This window comes from Ambystoma mexicanum, chromosome 2q (genome assembly GCF_040938575.1).
Source record: "Ambystoma mexicanum isolate Mex_15411 chromosome 2q, UKY_AmexF1_1, whole genome shotgun sequence".
NCBI lineage: Eukaryota > Metazoa > Chordata > Amphibia > Caudata > Ambystomatidae > Ambystoma > Ambystoma mexicanum.
This window is the reverse complement of record NC_090924.1, coordinates 674,150,057-674,176,848: the sequence shown is the minus strand read 5'-3', so window position 1 is coordinate 674,176,848 and position 26,792 is coordinate 674,150,057. Positions and strand designations below refer to the sequence as shown.

Below are 26,792 nucleotides of genomic sequence, written 5' to 3'. Positions count from 1 at the left end.
GCACAGTTCATCAAACTTGGTTCAAACTTGCCACTTTGCGCTTCTCATTCAACACAGCCCAGTTCTGATCGATTCTCTCCTCCTGGCCTGGGTGTGCCAAGTTCCTCAGGCTACTCTCAGGGCAGAGAGTCATCACCTTTGGACCAGTTACAAGGCCAAGGTTCCTCCTTAGATTTTCAAAGGGGAAATGAAAGGGGCAGACCCTCACCTGGGAGAGGCTCAACCCCTCCCAAACTATGATGCATCGTTTCAGGTCCCTTCTCATGCCACTCCAGTAGAAGGCTGAATTTCTCACTTGACCCACGCATGGGAGGGAATAACGTCAGACAAGTGGGTGGTGTTTACCATAGCAGGCGGATATTGCAGCAAACCACCATACCGCTGTTAGGCAGAAACCAGTGCAGTTCCCTTTGGGTACACTGCAAAAGATTTAGGACTACATGTGTTAGCAGTAAACCCACATGGTAGCAGTCTGTACCACCCAGAATTACCTGGTAGCTGTGGCTGAGCAGTCAGACTTCCCTCAAGAAGAGTTAGGCAGTATGCAAAGTATACACAATAGGCACTCAGACACAATAATACAAACAAACACTGACCAGAGCTTTGGTATCTAAGTATATAATTATTTATTTAAAAACACACTGTTTGAAACACACCAGCACTCTTATGGTAAAACACTCTAAACACAGTTACTATTATGATATATACAACCCTTATTCCTTATTAGATAAGTATTAGTTAACACCACTTATTTTCATACAGAGGTGAGCGCTTAACTATAGATGGTACTCCAATAAGTTCATGAAGAAGGGAGGGAAAAAGACAGAATATGGAGAGATACACCACTCTAAGATTTAGGAACACTATAAGCAAGGCAGAAGAGCAAAAGTCACTGGTCAGCCAAAGTCCATAAGCTGGGCCCACTCTTAGAGAGAGCAGAGCACAAATGTGCCCAAGATCACAGTTGCACTAGGCTTAGAAAGTCTTGCAGAGAGTTCGAAAAAGGTTTAGAGAGGCTCAGAAAAGTTTAGCCAGGGTGTCCCACGAAAGCCGGGGGCTAAATCTACCCCGTACAGTCGGTGGCAAGGGAAGCCGGGCGGGACACGGTACCTTAAGTGGGAAGGATCCTCCAGCGGTGGCAGTTGTTCCTGGCAGCGGGTGCAAGTCTCGTCGTTGTCCAGGGGAAGAGAAGATCTCGTCTTGGAGGAAAGATGAAGGTCGTTGCACTGCCAGGGAAGAAACCAGCCGCGGAGTTATCCGGTTAAAGGTATTACCCTTTAATTTGCGGTCGTGGTAAAACATGGTATCCCTGTTGCCGGGGTGCTTGGCACAGGCAAGGCGGCCACGAGATACGTCGGGAAGGCGAAAAGATGGTGAAACTGGTTATCCCCACCAGTCAAAGGAAGAAGACATTCCGGCGGGAGATCTCCTCTGTCGTTGGGAAAAGTGGTGAGACGGTCCAGCAGGGCTCCACCGGTGGTGTCGTGGCAGGTCGGCTCAGCTTCCCCTCGTCGGATTCTTAGGTCCTGTGGCGACTTCTGAAGTTCCAGTCCCCAAAGCCCTGCTTTTATGCAGAAAACCCCCATTCACTCAGGCTAGCTGTCACTCAAACATGCTAAGTGGTGAGCCGGTCGGCTCAGACAGAGTGGCACCTGTGGAGAAGCCTGCCAAAAAGTGGAACAAAGGGCTCGACTTGGGTTGGAGTCACAGAGGAGAACACAAACGCCATTTTAGAACCAAGTTTTGACAAAAAATACCAACCGGAGAATTAATATTAAATAAACCGGCGGTATGTTCGAGGCTATCGTAATTAAATAAATAAAGATAGTAGCCTCGAACAATGGGAAAATCCCATAGAGAAATATTTGCGGTTGAATATAAAAAGTAGTATCCACTGCCACTAGCCAAAACTCGATCAGGGGGGACGCAGACGTGCCCCCTCGACTAACAGACCCCGGGGCAATCGAATTGCCCCAGCCAGTACGTCCACAATATGATGTTTTGTACTGGTTCTGTTCAGAATTTAAGACTAGTAAAGTCAATAGTGACTTTACAGACCCTGGGAGACAGTAGTCAGTCCCAGGGTATGGAGTCTATACTGGGGAGTCACTATGACACCCCTGTGTTACTGCACTGAGGGTGCTGTGTAACACACATCACAAAAACGCATGAAGCCCTATGGAGTAAAAGACCCCATAGCCCATTAAACACATCTAGGATCAAAGAAACACACTCAAATCATGTCCAAGAGTGAGGGTAAAAGAGTCTCACTCTTGGCAGGAGAAAAAAAATAAACCCCAAAAATCCAGCAAAGCTGCTGGGGGACTCATTAGGTTAGGAAATTCAGCCTAAACAGAGAATTTGCCCTAACAACCGCCCTTCGAGACAGAAGAAAATGACAGCAGAAGAACAAACCTCACTGCTGGAGGAAATAAAGGTGCTGCTCGAAGGACCCGATAGAAATTGTCCCGGCAAACCAGGTAAACGAGGGTATTTATTCAACGCACTTGTGCCAAAGGAAGACCTTACCATGCACACAGTACTAGATATGCGCCTTTCAAACACCTATGTCAAAGCCCAAAAGTTTTGTCTGACCACGCTCCACGGGGGTGATCCCACTTCTGAAACAGGGAGACTACATGGTGACGTTGGACATGAAAGATGCATACTTTAATATTTCGATGCACCCTGCTCACAGAAAATACCTACCTTTCAGGATGGCAGGAGTACACCATCTGTTCAAAGTACTCCCATTCGACATCGCCTCGGCACCAAGAGTGTTCACAAAGGTGCACGCACTAGTGGCAGAAGTGTATTCCCTTATCTGGATGACTGGCTAATTACCGTGGAATCTCCTCAAATTTGCAAATTAAATACACAAAAGACAAACCTTCTCTTCAATCTGGGTTTCTCCGTTTCTCCATTGTTGGGCAGTATTGTATGCAGTACCCTGTGGGAGACTGCACCAGCCTTGTACTCTTGGCAATAGTTAACCCAACCTTTGGTATAGGCATCTACTACACAAGTTGGTAGAGTGACTGAGCAGCCAGCCATGCTCATCTCAAGAGGGGTCAATGTGAGCTGTAGGGTTATTACACAGAGATTCACAGTGACACGTATCCATATAGATACTTGGCCTAAGGTTTCTTGATTAAAAAAAATATTAATTTATTTTTGAATAAGCCTTCTTGAGAAGGGAGCACTACATATGTAACACTGAAATATACTTCAAAATACACACACTCAGTTTCTTTAAATCAGTAAATACCCTTTGGGATGGCACGCAAATTTCTTCCTACACCCTGATGTGACTTAAATAACTAGGACACGGTGGACCTTTATTTATCATTGGTACATTTAGAGCAATACTGTGGTTAGTGTCAAAAGGAGAAGATGGGGGAATAAAACAATAGTCAACAAATATTCTTGAGCAGGGAAGTATGTTTTGAACCCTCCAATGCAAAGTAAATTAATCCATTCCTGGGGGAAAGGTAAAGCACAAAGTCGGAGGTAAGGAGAGTCTTTCAGGGAGCCAAGACGGCCGATGTAAGTTGAGCAAAAGTCTGTGAGCTGAAGCACTTCTTGCAGGTAGGTAAAAAGTCTTGCACAATGTTTTAGACGTTTTTGTATAAAAATGTAATCACTGTAGGGCCACAAGCTGGGAGGTTTGTGAGGGGCAAAGCTGCAAGCAACTCTGCAAACGAAACCAAGACTGGTCTCAACTGAGAACTAGCAAAGCTACACAAGAGGTAAGTCCCCTTAGTTTTACAGTACCTTTGGTTAGAAGAAATTGGTTCCAGCTGGCTTCTGTTCCTGTGTAGGTCTGCAAATCCTGCTGTTCCTTGGCCTCAGTCGTGGGAACAAGAGGGAGGACGTCTGGGGACTCCTGCAGTGCGAATTGAAGGTCGGCTGCAGCAATGGGAAAACTTCAGATCAGCGGCACTTGGCGGTTTCAGATTCTCAAGACCCTTGCAAATGGCACCACTGCGGTTCTCGGATGCCTTGTTCAGCCTCATGTCCAGGCGGTTCCGCAGCAGCCTCCGGCTCCGGCCTCCACACTGGCTCCCATCTCCCTGCCTCTGGTCCCTGACCAACAGGACCCGCATGCGGACACAGATGAGGAGGGCCCCGACACGACATCTTCGACCAAAGCCTTCCACGAACGTCTGGCAGGGCTGGCAGAGTACTTGGGCCTTCCTCAACCTGAGGCCGAGCAACCAGCAGAGGGGGGGGTCCTCGCAGAAGTCCTCGCACTACGTCCTGTGACTAGAATGGGGATCCCGATGCAGAAGGACATAGGTGCCTTGGCCAAGAATGGTTGGCTCAAGCCCCACTCAGTCCAGCCGGTGAACAAGCACCTGAACGGCAAATACAGGCAGATGGAGGGGGATAAACTCTTGCTATCGGCCCATCGTCAGCCACACTCCTTGGTGATTGCTGCGGCATTACTATACTCCAAGCCTCAGTCATCCTCATCCTCTTCTGCAGCGCTGCTAGGCAAGGAGAAGATCTTGGAGGTGTACGGGAAGAAGCTGTATTCCAATGCGTCCTTGCACCTTCTTCAAGCCAGTGCGGATGCCATGCTGGCAGCCGTTAACCAGAGTCTCTGGCGGGAAATTGCGTATTTCCTCCCAGAGTTTCCAGCGCAGAGCCAATCGCGATTCAAGGTGGGATTGACAGGCCAAGATGGTGACGCAGTACATCATGGATTTCACAGTGGCCCACATTGACACCTCTGGCTGTGCCATTTGCATTGCCACAGACATGAGAAGAACAGCCTGGCTCCGTGCTACGAAATTCAACCCGGATGGCGGGCATCCAAGGCCTCGATTGCACGGTAGATGGTTTCGGCCATCATGGAGGCCTACAAGGGGCAGCTCAAGCTGCTATCAGCTAACATTCACGCCCACGCTGTCGGAGCCAAGGCCACGGCCATTGCATTCCAACGACAGGTTCCGTGGCAGGTCATCTGCATGGCGGCCACCCCTTCGTCTTTCTGTAAGCATTACTGTTTTCTTAGGGAGGGATCTCCTCTCCACCCTGGGGCTACATTCAGTTGTAATCGCCCATGCAGTATGGAGTAAAAGGGACGGGACGCAAGGGTATACTCTTAGCCTCCTTTCCTCCACAATATTTAATATTGCCTAATGACACCAGAATTATTGGGGGTAGGAGGTATGGTGGGACGTATGGAGGAAAGGGGACTATGGACTAAGAGTATGTTACTCACTACGGTGAGTAACTTGTAATTACTCTTGCTGCGTCCCGTCCCCTTCCCTAAGTTCATTTGAAAGTTCCATGTAAACCGATCCATAGATCTTCCTGCCTTCTTTCAAAATCCATCAAACGCAGCAGAAAGAAGCCTCCATACACTTGATGTACAGATGGCGGTCTTGTGAGAGGGTGATCACATAACAAAGAACGCCATCTCCAGATGGATAGTGAAATGCATACAGCTCTGCTATTCTCTATCCAAGAAAGTTCTACTTTTCACCCCAGGTGCACACTCTACCAGAGGTACAGGAGCTACCCTAGCTTTCATTGCAGACATCCCTTTAGATGCCATCTGCAAGGCTGCTACATGGAGTTCCATCCATGCGTTCACACAGCATTACTGCATTGACTCGCACTCAGATTCACAGGTGGGACAAGCAGTCCTAAAAACATCTTTGCTGCTGTACCTTTTTAACTTCCCACCTCCTTCTCCAGATACTCCCCGCAAATTTAGTAATATGATCCCTAGTGTTACGTGTACTGTACCCATGGTCCTTCACGCGTCGAGGTCCCTCAGACTGTTTCTGAAGTGAGGTTGCCTGAATTGTAGCGCAAGTTAGGATGTGATAAAGCTGAAACAATGATACCCCAGAAAACATCGATGGACCTTCTACTCCAGTAGGGGAGGAAGGGTGGGCACATGTGAATCTAAGGAGATACAAGCACCAGAAATACAATTACGGTGAGTAATGTATCCCTTAAGGAGCTTGTAGATGTTCTTGGATCACATGCTATGCATAGGCCGACATCTAGTGGAAGCTGCAGAGTATTGCAATTGTTATCAAAACTCAAAGGGACGTTGACGGGCATGCCAGTAATACTTTCCCTAGTGTGATGTCCACTGTACCAATGGTCCTTCACGGGTCGAAGTCCCTCGGATTGTGTTTTTCCGCCATCATCGACAGACACTTAATCAGAGAGTTCCTATTTGTGTTAACGCCATTGATTGAAAAATAATTAGTTACACTTTCTATCCTTTGAATCATCGACTTTCGACAACATCTTCGGCGGTGGAAAGGACTAACGTCAAACAAAGACCTTGATTCGAAGCACTCCTTCGGCCTTGGAAGGCCGCACCGGGCCTTGGCCCTGACGGAGAGAGTGGGGGGTGGACATTTCTTAGGGATCTAAGAGAATGCATATTCCCCTTTACCCTCTCTATTTTCGCCTTGCTGCCCTTCCTTCAAATTATTGAAAACACACAATTTAAATTATGCCCAAGTTGCAATAAAATGTTTCTGTGGAAAGACGAGCACCTGGTGTGCAATCTTTGTCTTGCGCGGGACCATGATGTGGGCCCTTGTTGAGCTTGTCAGCTCTTAAAACCAAAAACACTCAAGGACTGAAAGACAAAGCGTTGGACCCCCCGCCCTTGCAGGCCGAGGCTGCCTTGGATGTGTCGGGTGCATCCAGCGACGGCAGCATTGCCGTCTTTTCGGACGGAGAAGGCGAACTGATGGATTCCCATGTGCTAGCCCGACCCCCAATACATACGCTGGCGGCGCTGTTACAGGGACGACATCCGGCGGCAGTAGCACACACAGTGCGACTCACACCAAACACATAACCTGTGGCCGAAAGTCATCTACCTAATCTTCGCGGCCAGACACGGCTTCTGTCCTCTGGGCACTCAAGATCTCGATCGCCACACGAAAGGCCCCAAAGTAGCGCTAAAAACACGATGCAGGCGCCGTGCCCATTATAACTGCCGAAAGCCGAGCTTCGGACACAGTTTCGGACTGTCCTTCTGCCGAGATTCGCATCCTACACCGTCGAAATCTGCCAAAAGCACAGGTTCCTCAAAATGATCGCAACTGGTCCAGAAACATGTTCCAGAGACGCTCCTCAAAGGGAGAACGTCAACAAAATCATTCTTCCAAAAGCCTTCCAAAACTCACCATTCCCACAAGCAGAAGGGAAGTACACCTGCCGAAAGGGTAAAGAGATTACTTCCCTAAGGGAGGGGTTCCTTCACAGCTACTATGACACATAAGCAGCCTACTCCAGAGATACCTCACACTACTCTGCTACAGACTCCTCTACCTCCAAATCACTTTAACATACCAAGTTCCTCTCAATGGTCCTGTGAAGACTTTGATAGAGTAATGCGTTGAATGTTTTTGATGGCCAACTTCTTTGACAAAAACCCACAGGCATTACACAGCCTACAGAATACTCCACCCACTGCTGGCACATCCACATCTCAACCCCCAACAAAGAGGCCATGTCCTGACACCCTCTTATTTACTCCTCAGGTAGACCCTGTCCAATATAATCTGTATGATCCCAATTCAGACACTGAGGACCACAATGCCCATGGGTGGGCGGTGGGGGGGATCAATATTAGGATGAGGAGGAGGAAGTTTACGTCATGGCCTTCCCCGATCATCTTGATGCACCAGTGGCTGATTCCCTTGTAGACCATCAACCCCAGTTTACGATATGCTTTTAAAAGCAGCTGAACACTTTCATATCCAAGCCCAAGAAATCCAGTTGGATAAAGACTTTGTGGAGGACATATTGGGGGATAAAAAAAGCAGTTACCCAGTTTATAGCAGTCCTCCAATCTATACAAAGAATACAGCCATCACTCGAGACACCAAGCCAAACAAGGGCCATGAACCCACATATTGAAAAGATGTTTCACCCTGTGCTTTCAGATCCTCTTTACATAAGGGTTGAACTTAAGCCAGACTCGTTAGTAACTGTTAGGCAGAAACCTGTGAAGTTCCCTTGGGGACCACTGCAAAAGATTTAAGACTACAGGTGTTTGGCAGTAAACCCACTTGGTAGCAGTCTGTACCACACAGATTCACTTGGTAGCTGTGGCTGAGCAGTCAGACTTCCCTCAAGAAAGGTTAGGCAGTATGTAGAGTATACACAATAGGTACAGAGACACAGTAGCACAAGCAAACACTGACCAGAGCTTTGGTGTAAAAGTATATAATTATTTATTTAAAGACACACTTGTAATTTACACTAGCAAAAAAAATTTGAGTAAGTTCAGCACAGTCACTATCATATATATATTTCTGAGGCTTGTGGAATCTGCTTAGATCACATGCTGTGCATAGGCCGACATCTAGTGGAAGCTGCGGAGTATTACAGTTTGTTTTTCGAAACTCGAAAATGGGCGTCGACACAGGACGTGCCAGTAATACTATCCCTAGTGTGACGTCCACTGTACCCAAGATCCCTCGCGCGTTTAGGATCCTCAGATTGTTTTTTTCCGCCATACTGGTCGGAAGCATTTTGCGGAGTCCCCTGGCCTTAGCCATACTTTTGCTAAAAATTTAATAATCTATTGACATCCTTCCCCACCCCAACGTCCAACTTCGACACTCAACGCCGGCTGGAGAAGAAATCGACCGTCGGCTGCTGCACGACGGACTTGGGCCTCGGAAGGCCGCTGGCCTCGGCCCGGCCCTTGGAAAGCCTCTGGCCTCGGCCCGGCCCTTGGAAGGCCTCTGGCCTCGGCCCTGCAACTAGAGCGAGTGGGGGGTGGAACATACTCTACACTCTTGGTATATAGGTACACCTTATACATTTCCTACACCTAACAGCCCGCTGCCTCAAAGGTGCGAATGGAGGGTGCCCCTTTTCAATTCTGCCCCAAGTGCAATCGCAAATACCCTTGGGTCGACAGGCACGCCACGTGCAATCTCTGCTTGCCGAGGGACCACCCCGAAGCGAACTGCAGAGCGTGTAGTAGGTTTAAACCTAAGACACTTAAGGACCGTTCGACGAAGCGTTGGGCCCACCACGCCAGGCAGGCGGCCATGGCAGCGGAGGGCGCCTTCAGCGACGGCAGCAACGCCGTACTTTCGGACGGCGAGGGCATTACGGCGTCGAAAGACAGCCGAGCGCAGGTCCCCGACCTGGGAAGGTCGTGCGGCAGGGCAGCTATGGGAAGACCCCCGGCGACACAAGCGCTTCACATACTACACACACTAACTCCAACCGAGACTCGACGACGTCGAGTTCTCGGAAAGAGGCATAAACAGAACGGTCCGATTCGGTGTCCTCTGGGCGCTCTCGATCAAGATCGCCGCATGACTCCAGGCAATCATCCACTCTTGCCAAAAGTGCCTCGCTCCGTAGGCTAACAGAAGTTCGATCGTCGGAAGACGACTTCCACCCCCGGGCCGCGCTCCAGGAGTCGGAGCCCGCAGTTAAAACCAGCGAGGCCCCACGCTCGAAAGACAGGGACACCACCCCGATCCTCGACGCCAGTCGTCGAAAACCTCCGGAGCCACTAAAGGACAGGGAAAACATTTTTCCACTCGCGGGGAGGGGGGGAAAACAGCAAAAGAAACAATCTTTGCACTCTTCCACGCCTGTGAAACACACCACTCCCCCTAAACAAACCGACAAGACCAGGTCTGCTGATATGGCTAAAACCAGCAAAGCTACTCAAGATAAATCCCATAGACTTGCTAAGAGTCATCCCCAGTTCCAAATAATGGTCCAGTGAAGACATAGATAGGGTCATGTCAAGAATGTCTTCTTTGTCAGATTTTTATGATAAAAATCCAGAACATTTCCTCTCGTATGATCAACAAGGGGCAACTCCCTCAGGCTTTACTGATCCTATCCCCCAGAGTAAGAAGCGCCGGTTTGAAACTCCGATGAGGTCAGAACCCTTCGAGGTACAACCATACGCAAGACCATACTCACTGTATCAAGGAGAGGCTTCCTTTTGTGAGGACCAAGAATTTGGTATGATAGAAGAGCAAACCGGGACAGGCTACTATGGGGATGATGAGGACCAGGAAGAGGAGGACCCGGAAACATACAGAGTAGATTCCCCGGTAGAGAACGAAGCCCCGGTTACTGACATTTCCACATTGACACCCACGGTGTCCAGGAGGAAAGGGACTTGGCAGAATAGTTGGTGGGAAAAGGAGGCCTGTTGCCCAGACCATCCCTATCCTTAAGTCCATTCAGCGGAGAATAGATCCGTCCCTGGTGAACCCGAACCTCACCAGAGCAGTCAATCCGAGGGTTGAAAAACTTTTCAGGGCGGCCCAGTCTGACACTCTATATAAGAGGACATCTGAAGCCAGACTCCCTAGTTGTCACCAACACTCGTAAGAGGGCTGGAACACCCTTGTCATCGTCCGAAGCTCCTCCCGACAAGGAGAGTAAAAAACTATACGGTTTCGGCAGGAAAGTAGCCTCAACGTCCGCCTATCAAGTAAGGATCGCAAACTCCACCACCCTGTTGGCCAGCTACAACTGCCATCAGTGGGAAGAAGTCGCGGCACTCATAGCCTCTGCTCCTGAACCTTTAAAGGGCCAGTTAGCTTGGATTTCCGCAGAGGGTAGAGCCGTGTCTGGTTGCATTTTGAAAGCAACCTTCGACGCAGCGGACAATGCAGGCAGATTGATAGCGGAAGGCACTGTTATCAAAAGACATGCGTGGTTATGGCAGTCTGGTTTTAAGGCAGAAACCCAGGCAGCATTGTTGGACAAACCGGTGGAAACCGATCTGTTTGGTAAGGCGGTCGAAGACGCACTGAAGAATGCCAAGGACGAATACGAAACACTCAAGTCCCTTGGCCAATTAACCAATAAACGCCCTAACCAGAGAGGGAATAGTCATTTTCGTCGCCCACGCGGCCAAAATTCCCAGAGAGGATCTACCTATTCCCAGGGGCAGGGTACACAGTGGAACAACCAACAGTCTACCCAGGGTTACGGCAGGGGTAATAGGAGAGGTGGTAAAGGCAGAGGCAGCCCCAACAAGGGAGGCGGCACGCCTCCACCAAAGCAGTGACGCTCAGTTCAGGGTCCCTTCTCACGCAACGCCAGTAGGGGGACGCATTTCCAACTTCACCCAGGCTTGGGAAGGGATCACATCAGACAGATGGGTGCTGTCAACAGTATCCACAGGATATTGTATAGAACTACTGCAGCATCCCCGGAACCATCCTCCATGACAAAGAGTACACTCTTTAGAACATCAGAAGATTCTCCTCGAGGAGATCGCCATTCTGCTAGAAAAGGACGCAATAGAACTCGTCCCGGGACACCAGGTAAACAAGGGTATTTATTCAACTTACTTCCTTGTGCCAAAGAAAGATTTGACAATGCGCCCAGTATTGGACTTACGGCCTGCCAACAAGTATGTCAAGCCCCAAAAGTTTCGTATGACGACGCTACAAGAGGTAATGCCCCTCCTAAAAAAGGGGGATTACATGGCAACCTTGGATATGAAAGATGCTTATTTTCATATTTCCATGTTCCCAGCGCACAGAAAGTATTTGCGCTTCAAGGTGGACAGTCGACACTACCAATTCAAGGTACTGCCCTTCGGGATAGCTTCGGCACCAAGGATATTCACCAAGGTACTGGCGGTGGCGGCTGCACACCTACACAGGGAGGCAATCCCAGTGTACCCTTATCTGGACGACTGGCTCATAACGGGGGAAACCCCAGGAATTTGCAGGATAAACATTCAAAGGACCATCGACTTCCTCCACGAGTTAGGCTTCTCAATCAACGAGAAAAAGTCAAGCCTGGTGCCAAGCACCTCCAAACAATTCCTAGGAGCAATCCTAGATACTCAAGAGGGGTTGACCTTTCCTTCAGAAGAAAGAATTCGGAATATACTTCTGCAAATTCCGCATTATCAGTCCGGTCAACAAATAACGGTATGCAAAGCAATGTGTTTACTGTGCATGATGGCGTCATGTATTTACCTGGTCGGAAACGCGCGCATGTGTCCCATGCAGGAATGGTTGGCGAAACAGTGGTCTCAGGCAAGTGGTCAGTGGGACGATCTAGTGGTCGTTTCGCCAACACTGGTACAAAGCCTTCACTGGTGGACAAGAGAGAATCTTGCACAGGGGAAACCCTTTTACAATCCCGAAGTACAGGCAGTAGTCACTACAGATGCATGTCTGACGGGGTGGGGAGCTCACCATCTCCACCACACAGCTCAGGGTGTCTGGTCTCACTCAGTGGCCAAGAACCACATCAACCTGCTAGAGCTTCTGGCAGTATTCAGAGCGCTTCAGGCGTTCGAGCCCCACCTACTAAACCTGTCAGTGCAAATCCGGACGGACAGCACAACAGCCATGTTCTACCTGAACAAGCAAGGAGGGACTCGCTCGCCAAATCTGTCCAAGCTTGCCCAGAAAATCTGGAGATGGGCACTCAGACGGAACATCTTCCTGTCATCACAACATGTTCCAGGGGAGCTCAATTCCCTAGCGGATGCTCTGAGCAGAGACTCCCTCCCAAAGGAACACAAATGGGTTCTACACAGAGAGGTCGTAGAAGATATCTTCTCTCAGTGGGGTTCCCCTACTATAGACTTATTCGCCACAAGCAAAAATAGACAATGCCCAGGATTTGCATCCAGTTTCTCCCAACCAGACTCCCAGGGGAACGCCCTGTGGATGAACTGGTCAGGGATGTTTGCGTACGCTTTTCCACCAACTCCTCATCAGAAAGGTGGTGAACAAGATGAACAGAGTCGATGACGCTCGTCCTAGTTGCTCCCATGTGGGCTAGACAACCGTGGTTCCCACACCTACGCAGGATGGCGGTGTGCGAGCCCATCAAGCTTCCAGCCTGGTACAACCTACTGTCCCAGCACCAAGGTCAAACAGTGCACCAGCAACCCAACTCGATGAACCTGGCAGCATGGCTCCTGAGGTCATAGAGTTTGGACATCTCAATTTGCCACAGAGGTGTATGGACATCCTAAAGGAATCTAGGAAACCAAACACAAGGCACTGTTACTTTGACAAGTGGAAGAGGTTCGTTATCTGGTGCCAGAGTAGACAAATCAAGCCGGTTGATTGCACTCCTTCCACTATTGTTACATACATGCTCCACCTGCTAGATGCAAGATTGGTTTTTAACTCACTGAAAGTACACCTGGCAGCCCTGTCGGCTTACACCACTTCCCATAGCAAGGTTTTGTGGTGGAAATTACCAGTAGTTAAAGCCTTCATGGAAGGAGTAAAGCGACTTCACCCTCCTATTTCAAACCCACCACCAGGGTGGGACCTTAATGTGGTGCTAGCCAAGCTCATGGGCCCCCCCTTTCGAACCCATGCATAAAAGCAGTCTCAAACTCCTGACTTATAAAACGGCCTTTTTAGTAGCTATTACTTCTATAAGAAGGGTCAGTGAAATTCAGGCTCTGTCAGTGCAGGATCCCTTCTTTACTGTCCATAAAGACAAACTGGTTTTACGCACACACCCTAGGTTCTCACCTAAGTTTATATCTAAATTCCATGTAAACTAGTCCATCGAGCTTCCGGCTTTCTTCCAGGACCCGCAAAGCTCGGCTGAGGTGAAACTACACACCCTAGATGTGCGTAGGGCGGTCCTCTACTATGTAAATAAAACCAGACCGCTAAGGAAAACAGATCAACTGTTTGTCTCCGTAGCTACAGGCAGAGAGGGGGATCACGTCTCTAAAGGTGCCATCTCGAAGTGGATTATTAACTGTATCCAGCTGTGTTACTCGCTCTCTGAAAGAACTCTGCCTTTCACGCCAAGAGCCCACTCTACTAGAGGCATTGGGGCCACTCTGGCTTTCATTGCAAATGTACCCCTTGACACCATTCGCAAAGCAGCTACTTGGAGCTCTATTCACACTTTTACTCAGCATTACTGCATTGACACCCATTCCAAGGCAGATACACAAGTGGGACAAGCGGTTCTAAGACACTTATTTGCTCATGACCCTTCTCACATCCCACCTCCTTCTTCAGGTACTGCTCGCTAATCTATGCACAGCATGTGATCTAAGCAGATTCCACAAGCCTCAGAAGGGATACATTACTCACCGTAATCGTATTTCTGATGCTTGCATCTGCTTAGATTCACATGCGACCCACCCTTCCTCCCCTCTGAGAGAAGGCGCATGATTGCTTGTAGTCTTACCTTTCTGTCTGTCTGCTTGGATTATCTGTACTCGCGCTACTCCTCATGCTACCTCATGTCAGAAAAAATACAATCTGAGGATCCTAGACGCGTGAGGGATCTTGGGTACAGTGGACCTCACACTAGGGATAGTATTACTGGCACGCCCTGTGTCGACGCCCATTTTCGAGTTTCGAAAAACAAACTGTAATACTCTGCAGCTTCCACTAGATGTCGGCCTATGCACAGCATGTGAATCTAAGCAGATACAAGCATCAGAAATACGATTACGGTGAGTAATGTATCATATTCATATATATATTTCTGATGTTTGTTAATCTGCTTAGAATCACATGCTGTGCATAGGTCCGACATCCAGTGGTCACTGCGGAGTATTGCATTTTGTTTTTCGTAGTCGAAAAGGGGACGTCGACTAGGCGTGTCTGAAACACTATCCCTATAGTGACGTGCGTTGTACCCACAATCCCTCACGCGTCGAGGTCCCTCAGATTGTTTTTTTCCGCCCAGCTTCTGGTCGCCTTCACGCGGAGCTCCTCGAGAGACATTGCAACCCTCGACCTTTGGTCGTTTCTTCTACGAAGATTAATACAGCACTCCCTCGACGCAGTGTAGCTGTTCTCCGCCGAGCAAAATCGTCGACGGAGGGTCGAGCGGAGGAAATCTTCGGCGCTGCCGAACACGTGGCCTGGCCTCGCTGGCCACATACAGTAGGGAGAGTGGGGTCGTGGGACATCTCTGGGTCTTTCTGAGAATGCCTTTCCCTTTCCCCTTCCTTTCCCTGGGGGTGTTTATCGCGATTTATTGCCTCTGCTATGGAGAGGACACCATTTAGGTTTTGCCCACTTTGTAAAGGCAAATTCACTTGGAAGGACAAGCACTCACGGTGTAACCGCTGCTTGCCCCTCGATCACAAAGAGGAAGGGTGCGCGGCTTGTCGGCTTCTGAAGCCTAAAACTCTAAAAGACCGTAGGGTTAAAAGGTGGGCGGCCTACGCGATGTCGAAGGCCGAAGGTTCACCCGCCGCTGCTACCACCGACAGTGACGAGGAACGCGATGACACGACCTCCGCCACGGAAGTCAAAACCCCCTCTAAGGAGCGCTTACGCGCTTCGTCGTCTGTCCCCGGCCCCGACGGGCTCGGCTCACGCCCTGCTTATGGGGATGAACACCCCGGCGACACTGACGCACACAAAGATTCACATAAAGGTAAGCACACAACCCATGGCTCTTCTTCGTCTAAGTCGAAGAGAGCTTCGGCGCCCAAGGAGACGCAGGTTCCACCGGCGGCCTCCTCGGACCGTTCGGGTTCGAAGCCCCTCTCGCAGCCGCGACCTGCGACTGGGCTTTCGGCAAACAAGGGCGCCACCACCAAACCATCGGCCGGTGCGCATCAACAGAAGGCGCAGACCGCCGTACAGCGCTCGATACCCATAGCGTCGAAAACTCAAGCTTCCGCCGACAAGAATGTCGCCGATAGCTTAGCCAGGATCGTTGTAGCTGACGCCCAAAAGCGTACGCCGAAGATTTCGTCGAGTGTTACGCATAGATCAAAGGATACGCCAAAAACACCCGAAGGAAAGCAGGGACTACCCCCTTCAGTCAGGGAGTCTCCCGACACACCTGAGGGTTTTGAGGAGGGCGACGGGACACTTTCCTCGACGCTTTGGGAGAGGTCGAGCCATTTCGAGGTAGACAACTCGAGTTTTCCCCCGCTAGACCGCTCTGGGGTACCCCATGAAACTATGGAAAGACTCCACCTCTGTATGGAGAGGATGGAAAAGTTTGAGTACCCAAGCCCCTCTAACTCTCAGAAGAACTAGAGAAGGGCCTCAAGACGACCCCAGAGCCAAAAAACCGAGGCTGGTCGATCCCCTGCTGGACACAGCCTCAGACTTCCAAGATGTATATGACCTCACTGGGGAGGAACAATACTTCGAGGAAGAAGATGATTTCATGGACAACGAAGGACAGAACCAGGAGGAATGTCTAGAAGACAGAACAAACATTATAGAAGAAGGCTTCGGGATTAGCCCAGGAGAAGGACCTTCGCACCCCTGGCAATCACCATCAGTGTGTTCCGACACTGATGCCCTAAATCTAACTCCTCCGGATAATTCTCCAGTTAGGAACACGTCTCCAATTGACGATCAGCCTACTTTCAATGCACTGTTGCGCAGAGCAGCAGCGCATTTCGAACTGGACACGGGAGAACCCTCTCCAGAATTAGACTTTGTAGAAAGAGTCATTAAAGAAAAACCCCCGGTCAGCCAGACCATTCCACTCCTCGCCTCAGTTAAAAGGAGGATCACCCCGTCGCTGTCCACTCCCGCATTGATCAGAGGGGTCAATCCACGGATTGAGAAACTTTTCGCTCCTTCACCCTCAGACCCGCTCTACATTAGGGGACATTCCATACCGGACTCCCTAGTTGTATCTAATACTAGAAAGAGGGCAGGGGTACCACTTTCCACCAGTGAGGCACCCCCTGACAAGGAGGGCAAGAGGCTATATGCCCTTGCAAAAAGAGTTACTTCCTCGGCTGCCTTCTCAGCAAGAATTGCCAACAACAATTCCTTGCTTGCGAGCTACGCAGACGCGCAGTGGGCCAAACTGCGCAAAGACGCAGAGGAAGCACCGGAGCCTTTACGTACACGCCTACTGTCGACTATTGGCGAAGGAACACAAGTTAACCAGAGCATTGTAAAAAACTCTCTGGACGCGGCAGAAACAGCAGGACGTTCCCTGGTACAAGGAATACTCCTAAAGCGCCATGTATGGCTGCGCAACTCAGGCTTTAAACCGGAGACACAGGCGTCTTTAATAAATAAACCTGTCGAGGACGCCAACCTCTTCGGAAAAGCGGTAGATGAAGCCCTAGAGATGACCAAAAAAGAGTTCGACACTATCAAGACTCTTGACCAGATCTCTAAGCCCACTACCAGACGCGGCTATGGCAACAAGCGCTTTTTTCGTGGCCAACGGCAACAACAACAAGGTCAGCATCAGCAATACCCTGCCACCAATTACCAAGCCAATAGTGGGCAGTACAGCCAAAGAGGCCAACGCCGGGGCAAAGGGAGAGGTCGGGGATCCACCCCCAGAGGCTCCCAAGCCCCCAACAACTCCAAGTGACGCGAAGATTCGCGTCCCCTCCCATGCAACACCGGTCGGGGGCCGGATAACATCCTTTCTTCCTGCATGGGAGGAGATAACGTCAGACCGTTGGGTACTTTCCACCGTAGCCCACGGATACTGTATCGAATTCAACAGTTCCCCATCCTACAGACCCCCGAGGGGACGGCGGTTGACGCCGGAACATCTTGCCATCCTTCTTCAAGAAGTACAACAACTGCTGGAAAAAGGAGCCATAGAGGTCGTGCCTCTATCTCAGGTAACGGAAGGTATTTATTCAGTGTACTTCCTTGTACCCAAAAAGGATCTAACCATGCGCCCTGTATTAGATCTGCGCCCAGCGAACAAGTTTATCAAACCCCAAAAGTTTCGTATGGTGACCTTACAGGAGGTGATCCCGCTGCTTTCACAGGGAGATTACATGACAACATTGGACATGAAAGATGCATACTTTCATATTTCAATGTTGCCAGCACACAGAAAATACCTAAGGTTCATGATAGAGGGCAAACACTACCAGTTCAAGGTGCTACCCTTCGGTATAGCTTCAGCACCAAGGGTATTCACAAAGGTACTGGCAGTGGCTGCGGCCCACCTGCGCAGGTTGTCCATCCCAGTTTACCCTTACCTCGACGACTGGCTCATAACAGGGGACTCCTACGAAACATGTTTCTCCAATACCCAAAAGACGGTAGACCTTTTGTTCCAACTGGGCTTCTCCATCAACGAAAAGAAGTCCAGTCTAGACCCCAGTCAAATCAAACAATTCCTAGGGGCTCTAATTCATACAAGGGACGGCCTCGTCTTCCCCTCCAAAGAGAGGGTCCAAAACATGCTGTTTCAGATCCCCCAATATGTGACCGGCCGAGAGGTGACGGTACGCAAAGCAATGCGCTTGCTAGGAATGATGGCGTCGTGTATTTATTTGGTACCTCACGCGCGCCTGCGCATGCGCCCAATGCAAGAGTGGCTCAACAGCCAGTGGTGTCAGGCCAGCGGACAATGGGACGATCTAGTGGTGGTCTCGCAGGCCTTGGTTCTCTCGCTACAGTGGTGGACAAAGGGGAACATGGAAAAAGGAAAACCCTTTGCCACACCCGCGGCGGAAGCCACTCTAACCACAGACGCATCCCTCACAGGATGGGGTGCTCACCTATCCCATCAGACTGCTCACGGAGTGTGGACTCCGAACGTAGCATCCAAACACATCAATCTACTGGAACTACTAGCGGTATTCAAGGCGCTAAAAGCCTTCCAAGAACACCTACAAGGCAAGACAGTAATGGTCCTTACGGACAGCACGACAGCCATGTACTACATCAACAAGCAGGGGGGCACCCACTCTCCAGGCTTGTCCAAACTGGCCCAGAATATATGGAAGTGGGCTCTCAAACAGGACATGTTCCTACTATCACTACATGTACCCGGGGAACTCAATCTGCTGGCAGACAGACTCAGCAGAGATTTCCCCCTGCCCGAAGAGTACGAATGGCGTCTGCACGAAGACATCGTCTTCGACGTCTTCACACAATGGGGATTCCCAGAAATAGACCTGTTCGCAACCCTGGAGAACTCTCAATGCCTAAGTTACGCCTCCAGGTACCCCCAGAACCAATCCAAGGGGAACGGTCTATCGATGCAATGGTCAGGGAAATTTGTTTACGCTTTTCCCCCGACTCCCCTTCTCAACAAGGTAGTGCACAAGATGCACCAGGAACAAGTGACCATGATACTGGTGGCCCCAATGTGGGCCCGACAGCCATGGTTCGCTCACTTGATGGAGATGTCTCTATCTCCCCCAGTAAAACTCCCCTGCCCGTACAACATGCTATCTCAGAACAAGGGCAGGACTCTGCACCCATGCCCCCAGAACATGAATTTAGCAGCTTGGCTCCTGAGGTCATAGAGTTCGGACATCTACAACTCCCGCAAAGATGCATGGACATCCTCAGGGAAGCCAGAAAACCGAACACTCGCCACTGCTATTCTAGCAAGTGGAAGAGATTTGTCATCTGGTGCAGGAGTAAAAGCATCAACCCTATTGACTGCTCTCCCACACATGTGGTACTATACCTGACCCATCTCTTGGATTCAGGCCTAGTGTTTAACTCCATTAAAGTCCACCTAGCGGCACTTTCTGCATACACCACCTCCCAACTCAAAGTGTCGTGGTGGAGGATCCCAGTTATAAAGGCATTCATGGAGGGAGTAAAAAGAATACACCCCCCGATAGCTGACCCTGCTCCCGGATGGGACCTTAATGTGGTACTTACCAGACTCATGGGCTCTCCATTCGAACCCATGCACAAAGCATCCCTTAAACATCTTACTCTTAAGACTGCTTTTTTAATAGCTATCACCTCCATCAGGAGAGTAAGTGAACTTCAGGCTCTTTCTATTCTAGACCCCTTTGTTACAGTTCACAAAGATAAAGTGGTTCTACGCACTCACCCTAGGTTTGCTCCGAAATTTATTTCTAAATTCCACGTAAACCAGTCTATAGAACTACCAACGTTCTTTCAAAATCCTTCCAATTTGGGAGAAAGGACTCTGCACACACTTGATGTACGCAGGGCGGTCATGTTCTACATGGAAAGAACCAGACCATTGAGGAAGACTAATCAGTTCTTCGTCTCGGTGGCAGCAGGAAGAGAAGGAGATGCGGTTTCAAAATCCACTATTTCTAGATGGATTGTTCAATGCATCACTCTCTGCTATACTCTTGCTAAGAGAGAACTACCCTTTAAGCCAAGAGCACACTCTACTCGAGGCACGGGGGCATCCATAGCATCCATAGCAAATGTTCCCCTTGAGTCCATCTGCAAAGCGGCTACCTGGAGTTCTGTGCACACCTTTACAAAACACTACTGTCTAGATACACACTCTAGATCTGACTCCCAGGTGGGACAGGCAGTATTACGACACCTTTTCTCTACTGTTCCTTCTCATAACCCACCGCCAACTCCGGGTACTGCTCGCTAGTCTATGCACAGCATGTGATTCTAAGCAGATTAACAAACATCAGAAGAGAATGCATTACTTACCGTAAAAGCATTTCTGATGGTTGTATCTGCTTAGATTCACATGCGCCCACCCTTCCTCCCCGCTCGGATGGAAGGAACATAGACTTCCTTTATATATCTCTCTCTCTTTCTGTACTCACTCACGTCTAGAAGGCTCCCTCAGGGCAGAAAAAATACAAACAGAGGGACCTCGACGCGTGAGGGATTGTGGGTACAACGCACGTCACTATAGGGATAGTGTTTCAGACACGCCTAGTCGACGTCCCCTTTTCGACTACGAAAAACAAAATGCAATACTCCGCAGTGACCACTGGATGTCGGACCTATGCACAGCATGTGAATCTAAGCAGATACAACCATCAGAAATGCTTTTACGGTAAGTAATGCATTCTCATATATATATATATATATATATATATATATATATATATATATATATATATATATATATATATACAACCCTAGTTACTTATTAGACAAGCCTTAGTGAGAAACACCACTTATTTTCAGACAGAGGTGATCGCTTAACATAAGATGGCACTCTTAATAAGTTATCAAAAAGGGAGGGAAAAAGGCAGAGTTATGGAAGCACACAAGTTTCAATACTTTTACAAGAACCACAGTAAGGCAGGATAGGCAGAGTTCTACTGGAGAGCAAGGAAGTCAATTGCAAGGCCCACTCTTGGAGAGAGCAAGCAGAAGGTGTCCAGGTTCACCCAGTGGGGTTATGCCCAAAGAGTTTTGTAGATAGTTTGCACAAAAAGGATGAAATTAAAGTCGGGAAAAGTTAGCTAGGTTGTCCCAGGCCACCCCAGGTTAGAGTGTCGCGGCTTTACTGTCACCCCGAACGATCTGTCGCAAGGGAAGCCAGGTGGGACACAGTACCTTAAGTGTGAAGGAAGCTCTAGCGGGGGCAGTTGTTCCTGGCAGGGGTTGCAAATCAGTGTTTCGTCCAAAGGAAGAGGAGGTCTCGCCGTGGAGGAAAGATGAAGGTCGTTGCACTGCCAGGGAAGAAACCAGCCGCGGAGTTCTTCAGTTAAAAGGTACTACCCTTCTATTTGCGGTAGTGGTAAACTGTGGTGTTCTGGTTGCCCTGGTGCTTGGCACAGGCAAGGCGTCCACGAGATGCTCCAGGAAGGTGAAAAGAAGGCAAAACTGGTTACCCCCACCAGTCAAAGGGAGAAGACTCTCCGGACTGGAGATCTCCTCTGTCGTCGGGAAAAGTGGTGAGACGGTTCAGCAGGGCTCCACCGGTGGTGTCGTCGTTGCAGGTCGGCTCAGCTTCTCCCTCCTCAGATTCTTAGGTCCTGTGGCGACTTCTGAAGTTCCAGTCCCCAAAGCCCTGCTTTTATGCAGCAAACCCCCATTCATTCAGCCTATCTGTCAATCAAACATGCTAAGTGGTGAGCCGTCCGGCTCACCCCTTCGGCCAATCACACAAGAGTGCGACTTAAGTTACCAAGGTAACTCAGTCCAGGGTGCCTAAACCCCCTCCCACACCCCCTCTGTGGTACCCAGAGTGGCACCACTTTTGGAGGCTTCTGTGGAGAAGCCCGCCAAAAAGTGGAACAAAGGGCTCGACTTGGGTTGGAGTCACAGAAGAGAACACAAACGCCATTTTAGAATAGAGTTCTGGCAAAAAATACCAACCGGTGAATTAATATTAAATAAATAAAACAGCAGTATGTTCGAGGCTATAAGAATTAAATAAAGTTGGTAGCCTCGAACAATGGGAAAATCCCATAGAGATATATTCACGGTCGAATATAAAAAGTAGTATCCACTGCCACCAGCCAAAACTCGATCAGGGGGGACTGAGACGTGCCCCCTCTAACAACAGACCCCGGGGCAATCAAATTGCCCCGACCAGTATGTCCACAATATGATGGTTTGTTCTGGTTTCTGTTCATAATTTGGGACTAGTAAAGCCAATGGTGACTTTACATGCCCTGGGAGACAGTTGTGAGTCCCAAGGTATGGAGTCTATGTTGGGGGGTCGCTACGACACCCCTGGGTTACGGCACGGAGGGTGCTGTGTAACCCACATCAAAAACACATGAGACCCTATGGAGTAAAAGACCCCATAGCCTATAAAACACATGGCAAGACAAAGGAACACCTTAAATCATGTCTAAGAGTGGGAGTAAGAGTCTCACTCTTAGCAGGAGAAAAAATAAACCCCAAAAATCCAGCAAAGCTGCTGGGGGATTTGCTAGGTTTGGGAAATTGGCCTTTACAGAGAATTCTCCCTAACAGTAACTACTACACGAAAAAGGGCTGGAACATTGCTAGCATCTTCTGAAGCACCCCCAGATGAGCAAAGCAAAACACTTTGCAATCTAGGGAGAAAGGTGGCCACATGAGTGGCTTTTCAGACAAGGATCGCAAACCACACCACATTATTGGCGAGTTACAACTGGGATGAAGTTGCAACTCTAATGGCATCAGCGCCGAACCCCTCAAGTCACAACTGGCCCTTGCAGGAGCGGAGGGAAAGGCAATATCAAGTTGCATACTTAAAACAACTTGGATGCCGTAGATAACGCCGGCAGTATCCTCGCAGAGAGGACAATATTGAAATGCCATGCATGGCTTTGCCAGTTGGGATTCAAACTGGAAACCCAGGCGACACTACTAAACATGCCCATAGAACCAAATGTCCTGTTTGGGAAATGCCATGCTTTGAGGATGCCTTCAAATCGGCCAAAGAGTATGACACTCTTAAATCTTCAGGCCAGTTAACCAATAAGCCACCAGGCCAAAGGGGCGGAAAGAATTTTTCCCCCTTTCGAGGCCAAAATTCACAAAGGGGTTCCAGGTACGGACAAAGACGGGGCTCATCCTGGGGAAACAATTGGGGACAAGCTCTGCAAGGTTTCCAAAGAGGCCAGGGCAGATCTCGGTGGCCGTGGGAGGTCCTACACTTCCAGAGGTGGAGCGACGCCTCCTAAACAGACTACCTGCTTCAGGTCCCCTCCCATGCCTCTCCAGTAGGAGGGTGAATAACACACGTCGCCCACGCATGGGAGGGAATCACCTTGGACAAGTTGGTGCTATCAACCGTAGTGGGCGGTTATTGCGTGGAACTACTTCAGTGACCCTCATACAAGCCCCCGTGTCGAAAACCAACCACGAAGGAGGAGCTACGCATCCTCCTGGAGGAGGTTGCAACGCTGCTACTCGAGGACGCCATAGAAATCGTCCCAGCGAACATGAGTATCTATTCAACCTACTTCCTTGTGCCAAAGAAAGATGTAACAAATGCGCCCAGTATTAGACCTACGCCCTGCAAAAACCTATGTCAAGCCACAAAAGGTCCGCATGACAACACTGCAAGAAGTAATCTCACTGCTAAAGCGGGGGGACTACATGGCAACATTGAATATGAAAGATCCCTTTTTTCATATTTCAATGGTTCCAGCGCCCAGAAGATTCTTGCGTTTCAAAATAGCAAACCAGCAGTACCAATTCAAGGTGCTACCCTTCGGTATAGCATCCACTCCAAGGGTATTCACCAAGGTACTGGCAGCGGTGGATGTGCACCTGTGCAGGGAAGCAATCCCAGTGTACCCCTACCTTGACGACTGGCTGATTACAGGGGAGTCTCCCCTAATTTGCTGGGAAAATACTCAAAGTACCATGAACCTTCTCTTCCAATTGGGCTTCTCTATAAACGAGAAAAAATCAAACCGAATACCAAACAAGACCAAACAGTTCCTCTTGCATGAACTCTATCCCACACTCACGTATGCGCATGTGCCCCATGCAGTAGTGGTTGGCGAAACAATGTTCTGAAGCAAGCGGTCAGTGAGACAATCGAGTGGTAGTTTCGCCAACATTAGTACAACACCTTCGCTGGTGGACGAAGGAGAATCTGTTAAAAGGAAAACCCTTCCACAATCTGGCAGTGCAAGCAGTGGTAACTAGAGACGCGCCACTCTCCGGGTTGGGGGCTCATCACCTTCATCTCACAGCACATGGTCTGTGGATTTGCATCACAGCACAGAGCCACATCAACCTGCTGGAACTTCTAGCGGTGTTCAAAGCGCTTCGGGCATACAAAGCACAGCTGACAAATCAGTCGGTACAGATATTAACCAACAGCACCACCCCTATATTCTACGTCAGCAAGCAGGGGGGTACACTTTCTCCAAATCTGTCCAAGCTAGCACAGAGCATATGGGCACTCAAACATGGGATGTTCCTATCTTCCCAACCTGTTCCAGGGGAACTAAACACCCTGGCAGACTCATTAAGCCGAGATCCCCTACCAGGGGAACACAATTGGCAACTAGACACAAATGTTGTAGACCATATCTTCTCACAATAGGGGTACCCCACACTAGACTTGTTTGGACATCTAATTCTTCCACAGAGGTGTATGGACATCCTTTAATTTATCTCGTCCCTTAATGGATATCCTTCGAAAGCATAAGGTTTGCTTGCAATCATATGCGGACGACATCCAGATCTTTCTTAGACTAGGAGCTATTGAAGAGTCGTTTCACGGTTGAGCAACTGTCTAAAAGGAAGTCGGTGCATGGCTGTCCACTAACTGGCTTCAACTCAACCGGAACAAAACAGTTAAGTTGTTCTGCCCAGAGCACCTGCTTGGGTCTCCAAGGAGACCCTGTGCAGGGGGTGACTAAACCCCTCCCTCAGATTCAGCCCACCTAGACACCCAGGTGCCAAAAGACGGCTTCTGGACAGAAGCCCACCAAAGGTCGGCGAACAAAGAAGGTAAACCTGGTTTGCCGCGCAAAGTAAAACACAAGAAGGACTTTGACAAAAAGAAATGGAGTTAAAACCCAACCGGAGCCAAAATAAAAAGTATTTGGTCAAGCGGGTTTGAGTTTGAGGCTAATACAATAGCCTAAAACTGTACCACGCTTAAATAGTATAATCACAGTAGAAATGATAGGGTAGGTACCACTGCCACAAGCCAAGTCTTTGTGTTAAGAGAGCAAAATAATGCTCAGAGAGGCACAGACAAAAAGGGGTAGAAACTAACCCTTTCCAATACTCCATGTAAGATGGGGTGTACTGGGTCTGTAGTTTAAAGTGACTATATAAAGTTATTGGCAACTTTACACGTTTCTGGGGGACAGTAGTCAGCCCCAGAAAAAATGGAGTCAGTGGGAAGTCTCAAAGACAACCCTGTGTCACTGCACTGAAGGTGCTGTGCAACACACAGAAAAAGTGGGGCTCATGGAGTGGTGTAGCGCCAGAGCCCAAGATCACACAAACAGTAGAAATACACATGGCAAATCACATTTAAGAGTGGGCAAAAAGGCTCACACTTACCAGGTGAAAAAAAAATAAACTCCAGAAATCAAGCAAAGCTGCTGAGAGACTCACTAGGTGAGGGAAATTAGCCATAAATGGGAATTCTCCCTAACATGGAGCAACCGGAAGTGCCAACAGTTCTCCTGGCAGGGACAGGGCCCCAGCTCCTTGGGCGCATTTCAAATTCAGTGGAACGGCATGACAGCATATGTTTTCCCACCCACACCGCTGATGCACAGGGTGATATGCAAGATCGAGGAATCTTGCCACCTCAGCGCCGTTCTAATAAATCCACGGTGGAGAGCTGTTCGCCTTCCAATGGGTCCAGCACATCTTCTGGCGCAGAAGGGGGCATGGTCATCCACCCTGTTCCACAGAAACTTGCCTTCACAGCGTGGTTCCTGTGCAGGTCAAGCTAGCGCTCCTCACCCTTTCTTGGGCTAATCTAGAAATCATACAGGGGGCTAGGAGCAAGGCTACCAGAACCCAGTATAAGAGCAAGTGGACCAGGTTCTGCCATTTGGCAGACTCTAAGGATATCAACCCCCTTGCATGTTCATTGGACGACGTGCTCTCAGCACACCACACCCATTAGGGTGTACAGGTAGACACTTGCTGCAGGCACTTCGTGGCTGTTGGGGCCTACAGGAACTCGGAGGCAGAGGTGTTCTCCTCTGCCAACTCGATTGTTGCCAAGCATTTGGCGGGACTCGCCAGGCTCTACCTGCCCATCAAGAGGCCATACCCTGTGTGGGACCTGAACATAGTTTTGAGCACCCTGGTCCACAAACCATTTGAACCAGTGGCATCCGCAGACGACATGCTGGTCACCATTAAGACGGCCTTGCTAGCCTGCCTCGCCTCGGCTCGCAGGGTTAGCGAAATTCAGGCGCTGGTCGCCTCAGAGCCCTATACTAAGTTTAAGAAGGTTAAACTAGTCCTGCGGATACACCCAGCATTCCTACCGAAGGTGCCTTCCGTGTTCCATCTGAACGAGGAAATAGTGCTGCCTATGTTTTTTGCTGAGCCGAAGGACGAGGCACAGAGTTCTGCACTACCTCGATGCCAGGCGTGCCCTGAAATTCTGCTTGGATGGCAACTTTCCTCCATATTTCCCAACGTCCTCCCACCTAATAAAACTGGTGTCATTAGGCAATGTCTGTCTATTGT

The 26,792-nt window shown here is 49.4% G+C and overlaps 1 protein-coding gene across 4 annotated transcripts in view; it reads left to right on the top strand.

Moving 5' to 3' along the window:
• USP7 (ubiquitin specific peptidase 7) overlaps positions 1–26,792 on the top strand; it is a 2,259,762-nt gene that overhangs the window by 1,717,902 nt on the left and 515,068 nt on the right. The gene's annotated exons all lie outside the window — the stretch shown is intronic.